The sequence below is a fragment of the Rhinolophus hipposideros genome (genome assembly GCF_964194185.1).
Source record: "Rhinolophus hipposideros genome assembly, chromosome: 6".
Lineage (NCBI taxonomy): Eukaryota > Metazoa > Chordata > Mammalia > Chiroptera > Rhinolophidae > Rhinolophus > Rhinolophus hipposideros.
The window spans coordinates 25,585,238-25,597,691 of record NC_138052.1 but is presented as its reverse complement, the minus strand read 5'-3'; the positions used below and the strand labels follow the sequence as shown (position 1 = coordinate 25,597,691).

Here is a 12,454-nt window from a genome sequence, read left to right as displayed (position 1 = left end):
CAAGATAGTTTCCTAGATTTGGACCCGTGATTGGGTATCAATAATCTCTTTTGGCCCTTAAGCTGCTCTTTTGGTCACACTTTAGAAAGTAATAAATTCTAGACCAACACTTTGCACTTAAAAATATTGCACATATAAGTTCAGCCCTTTCTCACTGTTTTCACCCTTATATTCTTAGCAATCAGGATAGTAGTTGGCCTACAGCAGGCACTTAATAAATATTTGTTAAATAAATTGTTTTACTATTCCTTGGTAATGCTTGCTGTTATAGACAGCTGTATGTTTTGCCTTTCCCCATTCCTCTAATTTTATTTTATGCTGCCCAGTAAGCACTCATAGCTTACTGTCTGTTGTCTTTGGCTTCTCTTCACGGATTCCTGCAGTGAGTTAGAACTTATTTGAATAGGTCAACGCAGTAGTAATGCCTGGACAATTCACTTTTTGATGCTGCTGTAATTTTCAGTTCAGGAATACTTCTTTCCCCCCCTTCCCTTCTAAGGGGAGGACTTACGATAGCCGATTGATGAAAATTCAGAATACATTAATTGAATGGCTGTTGTGTGCAAGGTACTTTGTAGGCTGTCCATAGATGTAAACATGAATTGTACACAAACTTTGCTGCCAAGGAATTGAACTCTGGTTGGGAAGATGCACATATGTGCTATGTAACTATAGTATACATGGGATTGTGGTCTCTGCTCGAACTGGGATAGAAGCCAAGTTTGGTGGTACTACAGAGGAAGGAATAATACCTTCTGCATGGCAGAGTTTGAGTGAGCAATTGACTTACACCTTCATAAGTGAGATAAAATTTGAATGGAATTTTGAACTATTTATATATATATGTAGGAATTTGGCAGGTGGTAGAGGTGAAAGGGGTCCAGGAAGAAGAACTGGCACTAGCAGTACTTGGAGGTGGGAATGTGTATGGACTATTTGAAAAGATGGTGAATAGTCTGTTGTGTGGAGTAATGATGTGTCTGTGAGAGTGATAGGAATTGAGGCAAAAAAGAAGCTTGGAACAAAACTGGAAGGAGTCTTGTTTCTTGTTAAGTAATTCTCTCTCCTGAAGAAATGACCATAGGTTTTTTGAGTAGAGGACTGATGCTAAGATTTAGAATGGAACACATTAAATGCAGTTGAGGTTCAACATGATGAGGAAGCCTGAGGCTGTAGGGCTTGGAAGGAGAGCCTACTGCCAGGGTCTGGGGTGGGTCAGCCAGAAGCCCCGTGGGTTGCTGATCTGTTCAGAGTTCTGCATCAGCATCGTGGTTCCCAGTAGAGGGCATGTTCCAATTGGGAGTCTTCTTTCCACCTCCATCACTTTGGAACACTGTGGACCATGCCTCCCTCCCCTACACCTGGGAGATCAAGGATTTTAGTCTGAATTCTAGAAGAAAGCAAGAAGGGAAAACAGTTGAATGATTGTTGAGTGAGCCAGGAGTCTCTCCTCCACTTGTCTTTGTAGTTGGGACTTTGGCTCTTTGTACTTTCTGGACTCTTGGTTCATCGTCTTGAAGTAGAACGTGCAGTTGGTCTCTCTTTGAGACCCAGCTCAAATGTTTTATAACATTTATCACTCTGTATTTTAATTTTATCCATGCTTGAGGCCAGAAACTACATTTGGGTCATCTTAGTATCACAAAACAGCATAATTTTTGGAACATAATCATTCAATAAAAGCTTGATGAATAAAACAAATTTGTTTATGCTTTGCACTCACACAAACCTTCCTACTTTTTGCACATGCCACGCATATTCCATCTCAGGGTCTTGCTGTGCCACCTGCCTGCAGAGCTTTAGATCCAGAGCTGCAAAGCCCCCTTCCCCTCTCTCTTTCTGTTTTCTGTGTAGATGGCATCTCATCGTCAGTGAGGTGTTCTCTGACAACCCTATTTAAAATACTCTCCTTCCCCAACCCCAGTTTTCAGCAACCCTTATCCTCTGTTACGCTGTGTTACTTTTCTTTGCCACACTGGCCACCATCTGATGTACATTTACTTGCAAATTATTTATTTATTCTAACTAGAAAGAAATTCCGATGATAACAGGAACATTAATTTTGTTGCCTAATTTATCCACAAGCACCTGGAATAATGATGGGCACATAGTAGGCAAAAGAAATATTTGTTCAATGAATGAATGGTAAAAATTAGACTGAAAGGATAATAAACATTCATCTGCAGGTTCGTTTACAGGTTTATGAAAGTGATGGTATTGTTATAAGTTTTATAATATCACGTCATTAATATTGCTCTCAGAAAAATAAAAACAAATTCTATTTTCTATAGATTGTGCCTGTGAAATCTAATTATGGATTGGTATTTGTTTTAAAAGTATTTGAATGCCAAGCATATCCAGTAAGAAAACACTTTTATTATCCATGCCAGCTTAATTTTTAAGGCAGTGAAATGGAAGACTGTCGTTTCAGCAAGCCACTTATTTTCATTTGTGAGAATGGAATATTTTGAATATTCTAATTGATTTTTGAGGGTGATTTTACAAGAAAATAATGCTTGTTTCTGTACGCTGTATATTTGACTTGACAACAGAAAGAAACAAGGAATTGGCATGGCAAATATTTGCTGAAAAAGGTGGAGCTAATAAGTGACTTTTGGTAAATGTCAGGAGGCAGCTCATCAGTCCCAGTGTAAAAGGTGCCTTTTGGGACATGGAAAACTTGAAAGAAGACCTCATTTTAAAAACTCATTTCATGTGTATATTTAAAGTTAGCAAAGAGATTGCAGACTGTTTATCATGAATTCAAGCGTCTGTTTCATTGTATTTTACTGCAAATTCACTTGGATATTTTTCCAGAAATCTTAAGTCTGTAATTTGGCAGTAAAAAAGTTGGTTATCAAATCAATATTATTATATGGCTTTTAGTGTCCTAAGAATTCCCTTTTGGAAACCCATAAAAACTCATTTTTCTCATCATAAACTTTATCTGTCACTTTTCCATAAGGTCAGAGTACTAATGTTGGAGGTGATCTGCTCTGGGCCAGAGAGGCAACAAAGTGGTAATAAAGTTAAAAAATGCCACATGGCGCTTTCTAAAGATTGGGATTTCTTTTTCATACCAACTTCCTGCTAATTTTAAAACATGGAACGTTATATATTGATAGGGGTATTCTTAGTGTCCCTTTATAAATAGATTAAATGATAAGCTTGTCTTTGAGTTTTGCGTTTGCATATTTCATATTTTATTAGTATTTTTGTGTTTGCTGCAGGTTAATTCTGAAATATATACGTTTAGCGGTAGGTTGTTTTCTTTCTAGATTTGTAAGTTAAGTTTCTCAGTATAGATGGTTTTAAAAATGAAATATGATGAAACACAGTTGCATTGGAAAACAATTCCAGTAAGAATGGAGTTAGTTCTTGGTACTTGAAAATGAAACATGGTGTTAAAATTGTAGAAAATACTAGAACCTGGAGGTTCCATTTGAAAACATTTATCTTGCAACTCTGAGTTGCCACTGGGTTAATGTTTATTGAGTATCCATTCACTTATTGCATGTATATAAATACAGCAAATATCTGAATGGTTATGAGGAGACAGGCTTTTAAAATGACATGATCATGTCTCTACTAGATCAGTCTCTTTTTTTTTAACGTGTAACACATATGGATAATTATGCAATAGCATTTTTTTTCTGCTTTCTTAATGCAGACACTTAGGAAATTAAGTGTGAAACTATAAGTTTTCAATTTTATTCACCTTAATTAAATATCTTCCCTTATTTCAAGAGCCATACTTAATTATTTAAGGCACAAATTAATTTTGACATTTTACTTGAACTGCAAAACTTTGAGTTTGTGCTATTCTTCCCAAAGTTCCTATTCAAAATTTAAGTACCAGAAGAGAATTTCAGTTTCTAATACACTCTGTCAAAGTATAGCTCCATATTCCGTATGTATAAGTAAAGATCTTGATCTGTTTACAATTATCTAAATTCAAGTACATTTTTAATAATTAATTATTACTTTTATTTCATGTTTTAGACAAGCAGTATTTGCAAAACCAAATTATAGTGTTTGTGAATAACTATAACCCTGTTAGTTTAACTCTTACTGATTAATTTAACCCTTGCTTTCTAATAAAAATTTTTATAGCAATTGTAGTTAAAATAATTTGAAAAGTACTTTTAAAGTCCTGAATGGGAGTAAGCCTTTTGTAATTGGCTTATTTCACACAAATTGGCCTCTTTCCCTAAAGTTAAGAAAAATTTATAGTTTCTTCTAATTGCACATTGAAACATATTCAATGAAGATAACTTGAAGAATAAAATGAAACACATAGAGAAAAACAAAACCACTCATAATTCTACCGTAAATGATTATGTCTACGTGTGAGCATGTGTGCTGTCTCAATTTTGTTCATTCATTTCGTTATATATTTTTATATATCAATTTCATTTATTTATGCAATAGTGAAACATTTTCCATGACAATAAATGTTCTTCATTATGACTTTTGATCATAATAAATTAATAGTAAGAGATTCCTTTTGTTGGAAATTTTGATTGATTTCAATTTTGGACAAAGACTTCAATAAAGATTTCCAGGGTTAATTCTTAAAAGTGGTACTGTTGAATCAAAAGATATGCACAGTTTTCAAGCTTTATGTATGAGTAGAATAGATAGCAGCCTTCAGTTTACCTTTTCAGGGTTTGACAAGGGTCTTTTTAATTCACAAACTATTCTCAACTACCTTGCCGATGGCTGAAATTTTGTTATTACCTGTTGCTCCCTTGTAACACACAAGTACTCCTGGGAGAGGTAACTCATTGCTCCTGGCAGGCATTTATTCTGAACAATATGAAGGAATTTATCTGGTATTTTAAATTTAGTTCTTGCCGTAAAGTTTGGAAACAACTGGGAGTGGGCAGGGCAAGGGACATTAATGCATTGAGCAAGTGGAATGATAAGCGGAAGCAAAGTATTCCTTTACTTCAATTCCGCTAAGATCAGTTGAATAACTATTACATAAAATCCAGTATATTATGTACCTAGTTTTAGGAGTTCAATTTATAATCTCTCTCTACAGTGACTGAAGCTGTTTGTTAACTGTGAATGCTAATTAATCCAGTAGAGAGATTTATGGTCCCAGATATGGTGCATATATATGCTGGATAGAGATGCAAGAGGGAATTAATTAACTCCTAAGCAACCTTACTCTGTTTGAATACACTGTTTGCAAAGTGTGAAATTACTTCCTTAAGAGATGATGAGGATGAGTGTGAGTTTGGGTAGTTTTCAAAGAATCCTCTTTACTGTAGGGTCTCTGCTTCATTAGACACGATATTTATATCACTGGAATGTGTCCTTGAAAAACAGGTTGATAAAGAGATAATAGTGACAGACAAGGCCACTAAATAGATAAAAGTCATAGTGCTTGCTCCAATCAGGAAACTGAGCTCTTGCTACTTATCTTTTCCTCAGTGGAAACTTGTATGTCAGATGATATGGGCAAGTCTGTACTTCCTCTGCAGAAATTATGGAGAATAATAGATCTTTTAGAAATTATATGCTGTTGGCGGTGTATGCCTGTGTATACCTCAACACTCTCAATCCGAAATATCTTCAGGATTTTAAAATCCCAGTCTATTATTATCAGACTGACTCTTTTTCTTATAATAGTGGGTAGCTAATAATATGCCCCTTGTGATATTTAAAAATAGTGATACAGCTCTCGTTACCACATCTATTAGCCCCAGATTTACTCAGCTCCAGTCTAAACTGGTCTCCGAGGCTTTTTAAAATGTATCATTAACAATGCGTAGACTGTCCAGTTTTTCCAGTGTTGGCTTCTTAACCCATCAGCAAATGTCTTAGACCATTGACAAATCAGGAGATTCTTGAAAAATATATGGCAATTAGAAAAAAAAAACAAAAAAACTTGCTGCAATAAATAAATAGAAGAAAATATACTTTTCATTAATCCTACGTCTTATAAATTTCTATATTCATGTGGAACTTGGGAGACGAGAGAACGGTCACTAAATATTTTAATTGATATACATCTTTAAAACACGGTTTTATTGATTTGAATCTTAAAAGACAGATTCTAATGCTGGCTTTACCTCACACTTCCTAACACCATTTAAAAACTCACTGCAGGCTGACTTCCACTTACATAAAATGAATATTAAAAATATTAAGTGTCTAACATCGGTAGTAAGGATATCTATTTCTAGCGTTTTTAGTCCTGTATGGAAATTTCTCTTTCTTCTCCCAAGTGTTAACTGATATTCTTTTGCCTCCCAAGCTGCTAGGTTTTTGCATTTCTTTTAAGTTGATTCCCCCTCACTGATAAATAGATTGAGTTGTGAGATTATGCCCTTTTCATTTTTCGCTGGAAGTGAATAAATCCAGAAGTTTATTCTTGGTGACATTTTTTTCAACTCATCAAGCGAATGCCACCCATGTCTGCCTGGGTTGCTGCACTTCAAATAGAACGTTGAGGATGTTTGTGTGTTAGAGTAGCTCTGCTATTTCTGTTTCCAAATAACTGAAAATGGGATCTGTGTCTCCCTTTTGGAAAGGGAAACCTCTCAACAATTTTTTATTTAGTTAATAAGGACTACGTTCTTAAAAGTGTTAATGAAACTCACCAGTTCGAGAATAATTAGTCATTTTCTTTTAAACGTCCTTGGTGTGCGTATTTATAATTACCTTGCTCACATCAAGTGTGAGTTAAATTTTGACATCGAAACCCAGGTAATGCTTGTGTCCAATAAAAAACTGCTAGTCTAAGGATGAAACTAGTTGAACTCGTGCAGGTCATAGACGTGACTGTCCTTGTGTTAAATATTGTTGTAGCAGCCAGTCAGCTCAGAGATAGTTGCCCACGGCATGAAACGTGGCTTCTAAAACCTTCAGGAGGGCTGCCGGCAGAACTGTTTTCCTCAGAATGAGGTGTGGCATTTCACATACAGTAAGATGCCACCTGGTACATTCAGATGATGATAGAATGTGCGTGTCAGATTCTATCTGTGAGAGAAAATGGTAATCAATGGTAGTAAGGGGTGACGGTGGTTGATAATACAGATCTTTGATGAATTAGGAAGAAATTGTCAATGCCATTGCGAAAAGGCTTTATGCTGTATTGACTCAACCCACATTTGTTGAACATGTTCTGTTTGCTCAGTGTTGGGGGTATCATGGTAAGCAAGCAGGCCTGGTCACTGTCCTCCTGGGACTTAATGTGCAGTTAAGATATGGATATTATACAATCGCTCATGTAAGTGTAGCCAACAAGTGATAAGTACAGAGAAGTACTACAGGTACTTCAGAAGTACTACAGTACTTCAGGTTATATCAAGCAGAAGTCTTTGATGGTGACTGTAGTCAATTATGATATAGAATTAACATATCTATAGGACTGACCTCTCCTCCTACACCAAACCTTTCTTATATGAATCTTGGATACTGTCTTTCTTTCATCCTAGTCCTTAAGGCCTATTATCCTATCAAAAAGGGGTTCAGTCCAGAGCCTGGGAGTGAAGGATAAGAGTTGTGTGGGGTCAGGGCAGGGATAATTGTGCAGGACTCAGGAAGGAACCACCAGAGATTAGAACAAAGGCTTGAGTTTTACCACCCTAACTGTATGCTGTTCGGTTCTGTGTGACTTACACCACTGATGCCCTAGAGTTATAAACTATTTGGAGTTATTATTAAATATAATACGTAATAAATACATTTATCATCTTATAGTAACATTTGTATTCCACATGCTTATAAATATATGCTGCAGTATATCTCCTTTACATATAAATAATGACTAAACATTGATATTTAATACCAAATCTTCAAAGACTAGAAAATAGAGGTAACTTTTACTTGTGTCATATCACATGCCTGCAGGGAAGTAGAACAGGAAGATATACTCGTATGAATATGGGCTCAGAAGACCCTTGCTCTGTCACTCAACTCTGTGTGATGCTAAGATTCTCCATTCCTTACTCTATAAAAAGGTGGTTGAACAATGGTGCCAACATCCCCTCCTGTGATACACTCGGGCTTCTTCACTTAGATATCCACATCCGAATAGGTCAGATAGCCCGGTTTTCTCCCACTGAACTGATTTGCAGTCCCTCTCAGGAAGGTGGAAGGCTTGGAGAAATGCCGTCTTGAGAAAGCAAATACATTATTCATCTTGTCAAACTTTTATAAAATGAATAATTGTTGGCAGAAAGTATTTAAAGATATCTTTTTTCTTCCCCGTTAAATAAAAACCTAATTACTAAATGTGGAATGGGATCTCCAGATTGATGGTGAGGGAATTGGCTTCTCATCCAACTTCCACTTCTAGTATTAAACTAGGATGACGATAGATCAAACAGAATAAAAAACTGCAGGTGATTTTCAAAATTCGTGGATCTCACAGATACACTCTTAGGCCATCAAACTTGCTTTGGCCTAGAATTCAATTGCTTATGGTGTTTCTCTTATTTCTTTAATCATTGTTACTTCTATTGTATTAGTAGGTTAAGATAAACACACATTCACATAAAAATTTATTATTTCCAATAAATTCTCATTTCTGTGAACGATAAGAAAAAAGAGTCATTTGAAAGAGAATATAACAAAAACATGCTCATATACTGGCTGCTTGATTTAGTTTAGACTTCAGGAACACTGAGAAATCATTAGAAGCAAGTGCTGTGTGACACTTGTTTGCTTGGGACCTGTGCTAAGTGAAAGCAATGTACTTCAAAGGCAGAATCAACTTCCTATCTCCTCCCGATTTTCAGTTCCAGGCTTACAGAAACTTAGTGACAATCACTATGTGCCAAATCATGGGATAGCCCCCAGGAAAATAATGTCATGATCCCATCCTCCAGATTTTCAGTCCCATCGGGAAGCAAGACAAATAGAGTGAAACAAGTGTACCGATCGATACTGTACAAAGTAGAAAGGAAGTCATGTTTAAGAGAAGTTCAGGGAAAGGCTTCACAGAATTGATGATTCATGAGCAGAAATTTTAAGAAAAGTTCATTAGGTGAACACAAAGAGAAGGCTAACGGAAAAGAGATAAAGGTGTGAAGTCATAGAAGTGTAACATAGCTGTGTGAAAGTGAGTGCTTGGTATTGCTACAGTGCAGTTTGGGGAAGTGAGGGACGAGGGATGGAAGTTGGAGAAGGAGAAATGAGACTGTAGTGAGAAGAAAGGAAGGGGCCAGAAAAGGAAGCTAACTGCCATGTGTAGCACCTTGGGTTTTATCTATAAGTGACGGAGACCTGTTGAAGATGTTTGAACATGTCACTTCTTGGTCAGATTTGCATTTTGGAAGGTTATTTGTGGCTGGTTTGTGGAAAGTGATGTGATGGGAACCACATTGTATGGTAGCATAGAGAGGTAATTAAAGGGTAATGCAATAGTTCAGATGAGTGATGAGATGATTTTCTGGTGTAAAATTTTCTATTGATCCATACATATACTGCTACGTTTTAAAATGTCAGCAAATTGAAAATATTTTTAGTATTCAGGAGAACTAATTAATTGCTACTTTTATAGTTTGAAATTATTCATGAAAGTAATAGCAATGAAAAATTGAAAGAGGGTTCGTATTTTATTTGTCACTGAAATTGAACCAGTAAACTTATCACAAAAAATTTTCGTAGTTATAATTTTGCTTTGTAATGTGGAATGTAACTACAAAAATGTAAGGTAATGAATTTGTAATATGTACACATCTATTTATATGTGGAAATTATGCATATTTGAAAACAAGTGAACGATGTGAGACTGCAGGTATGTGTAAGCATTTGTTGCATTTGCATTTATTACTGACAGTTATAACAAATAATTTGTATCAATTCAAGTCATGGAGTAAGTGCCTGATATTTTTAAGCAGAAAGTTAAATTCCAAATCAAGAAAGAATGAAAATATTTGTTAGGGGACATTAAATAGCCATATATGCATAGAAGATTATAATTTTGAAAAGACATGTACTTAATAAATGATCACTGCAGATCATATAATTGGAAAAGTGCCTTTTAAAATAGCTTTAAATTGTCTCAAAAACAGCATAAGTCTTAGCAAATCTTGGTTTGGTACATATTCCTTAGTGCTCAGTTACCTAAACAGGAAACAAAAGTCAAGAGTTGAAGAAATTAGAACATCCATAGCATTGTGGGAAGAAAAAAGTATTAGAGGGTTACATCTTTTTCAGTATGAATCCAGTATATATATTTTTTAAATGTTGCTGTTTAAGACCTCAGTACTATAGAAGTTATCATAAACGTTGGGTTGTGTGTGCTATAATCAACTACTGTAATAATTATTAGTTTCTGTGATGCGTTTTCTTCAATTCAAACTAGTGCTCAGGAATCTGATTCATTCCTTACTATTAGCTAGACTTTCTTTAATTATCTAGAATATTGTCAGTACCTATAGTTTTAGGATTGTTATTACTCTGCATTTGATGCCAGGTTATATTTCAGTCTTCAGAGGTTACATTCAGGTTTTACAGGTTAGGAGGAATTTGCTATGTCTGTTTTTTATGAAAAGTTTTTTTAAAAATAACTTTTTTTCATGGAATCTGTTTATTGTTGTCTCCCCGCCACACACACATATGATAATTAAATGTAGTGTAATGCTTTGAGGAAACATCTCTTAGCAAAATGTATTTTTGTTATATATTCATCCTTTATAGGTTCTGTTAGGGGACTCAGTGGTGACATGTTTCAAAGCAGAAATCTTTTTATGCTTATTTCTTACTATTTAATGAGATTTCAGGTATATTTTAACAACTGGGGTTTCCCTGATGAATCATTAAAATAAGTGAGTGGGCTGGAAGGTAATACTAACTTTTCTCAGTACTGCCCTATTTTATTCTGCTGGGTTATTAGTTGTTTTTTTAAATAGGACCTGGGTGTGTTGGAGTTGGTGGGTGGAGGTGCAGAAGGGAAGGGGTCAGTAAGAAAATACCAGGTAAACCTCTGGTGACCTACTGGGAAATCCTACTCAAATTTTACTTTCCACGACTTAAAGTATTTAGTCTTTAAGCTCAATGATTTTTGCTCTGCCAAACTTAGTTTTTCAAATATTGTTTATAGGCAAATAGAAAGTGTATTTTCAACAATTGATTGAGGTGTAAGGTATCAAGCCATGTGTGGATTAGCCTGTGGAATCAATTTCTCATGTGTGTGGGATTAAAACCGTTAAAACCATCATCACCGAAACCATACCTTCCTACAACTGATAGCAGTAAGGTGTCTGTGGAATATATTAATACAACAATTCCTGTGACTTAAAATTATTCCTTGGTGTTTGGTTGGAAAATTATTTAAATATTACAGGTAACTGAATTGACATCACATACTTGTATGAGGGCCAATTATGGGTTTCTAATGTGACTTAGGTTTAGTTTTAAAAAATCCACATGATGTATTTATACTTAGCAAATCTTTTTCAATAAATCATTGGCATATTGCAAATTTCCTTTATCTAGACTGTTAAAATTAATACTCAACTACCATAGCAGCTGTAACTGCTAGAGGAGGTAGAAAAAAAATGTAGTTCACCTTGAAAATGATCATGGCTCAGGGAATAAAGAAATTGGGTCAAGCTGAAAATAAATGCAGGTACAATCACAAAAAGTTTTAATAAAAATTTAAAAATATTCACAGCATTGGTTTCAGGCTACTTTTGTTCTCAGTGATCTTATCAATGCAGTATTAGTTTTGAGATGACTTTAATGGCACCTTTTCATTTTGGTAAAAATGTTGATATGAAATGCTATTGTAATTTTTCACTTTGTGTTCCCTTTTAATGATTATAAATACGATTTTTTTTGGAAAGTAGATAATTCTTCTATCATTTTGACCTCTTGTGATCTTAAGTAGAATTTGAAATTGTTTAAAGTTTCTGTGTTGAAGCTCTCACTTTGACTCATTTTATGTCACCAGTTTAATGTTTAGCATTTAACTATGTATTATTAAATCATAGTATTGATAATGAATTAAATTTCCTTAAAACTATAATGGTATAGTAGATTCTCATTCATCTGGTATATCTGGGGAATAAAATATGCTGAAGAAATGAGGTTTTTTTTTTTTGTTTCTTTTTTTAACTGAATCTTACTTATTTCAGCAGAAAAACTTAAAAGTTGATTAAAGTATATCTGAACCATTTTATATGTTCTTTTGGGGAACAAGAATGGATTGGCCATTTATTTACTCTTTTCTTAATGTCATAAAATATCATCTTTGCAGTGTCAGGCAGAATGGACTTGGGCTTTCTGATTTGTATTTGTTGTCTAATGTAAGAAGTTTTTTTCTTATTTTTTGTTTTATTTATCTTTTTGCTGTTTCCTACTTTTAAAATGCCACACTAATTCTGATAGACTAAGTTGGTTTAAATGTTTCAAGGTTTAATGTCTGTGGGGGTACGTGTACTAATGCTTTGAAAGGTTCATTCACCCAGACTCCGGTGTAAGACATTTA

At 34.9% G+C, this 12,454-nt stretch overlaps 1 protein-coding gene across 1 annotated transcript in view; it reads left to right on the top strand.

Moving 5' to 3' along the window:
- GTDC1 (glycosyltransferase like domain containing 1) overlaps positions 1-12,454 on the top strand; it is a 346,643-nt gene that overhangs the window by 85,577 nt on the left and 248,612 nt on the right.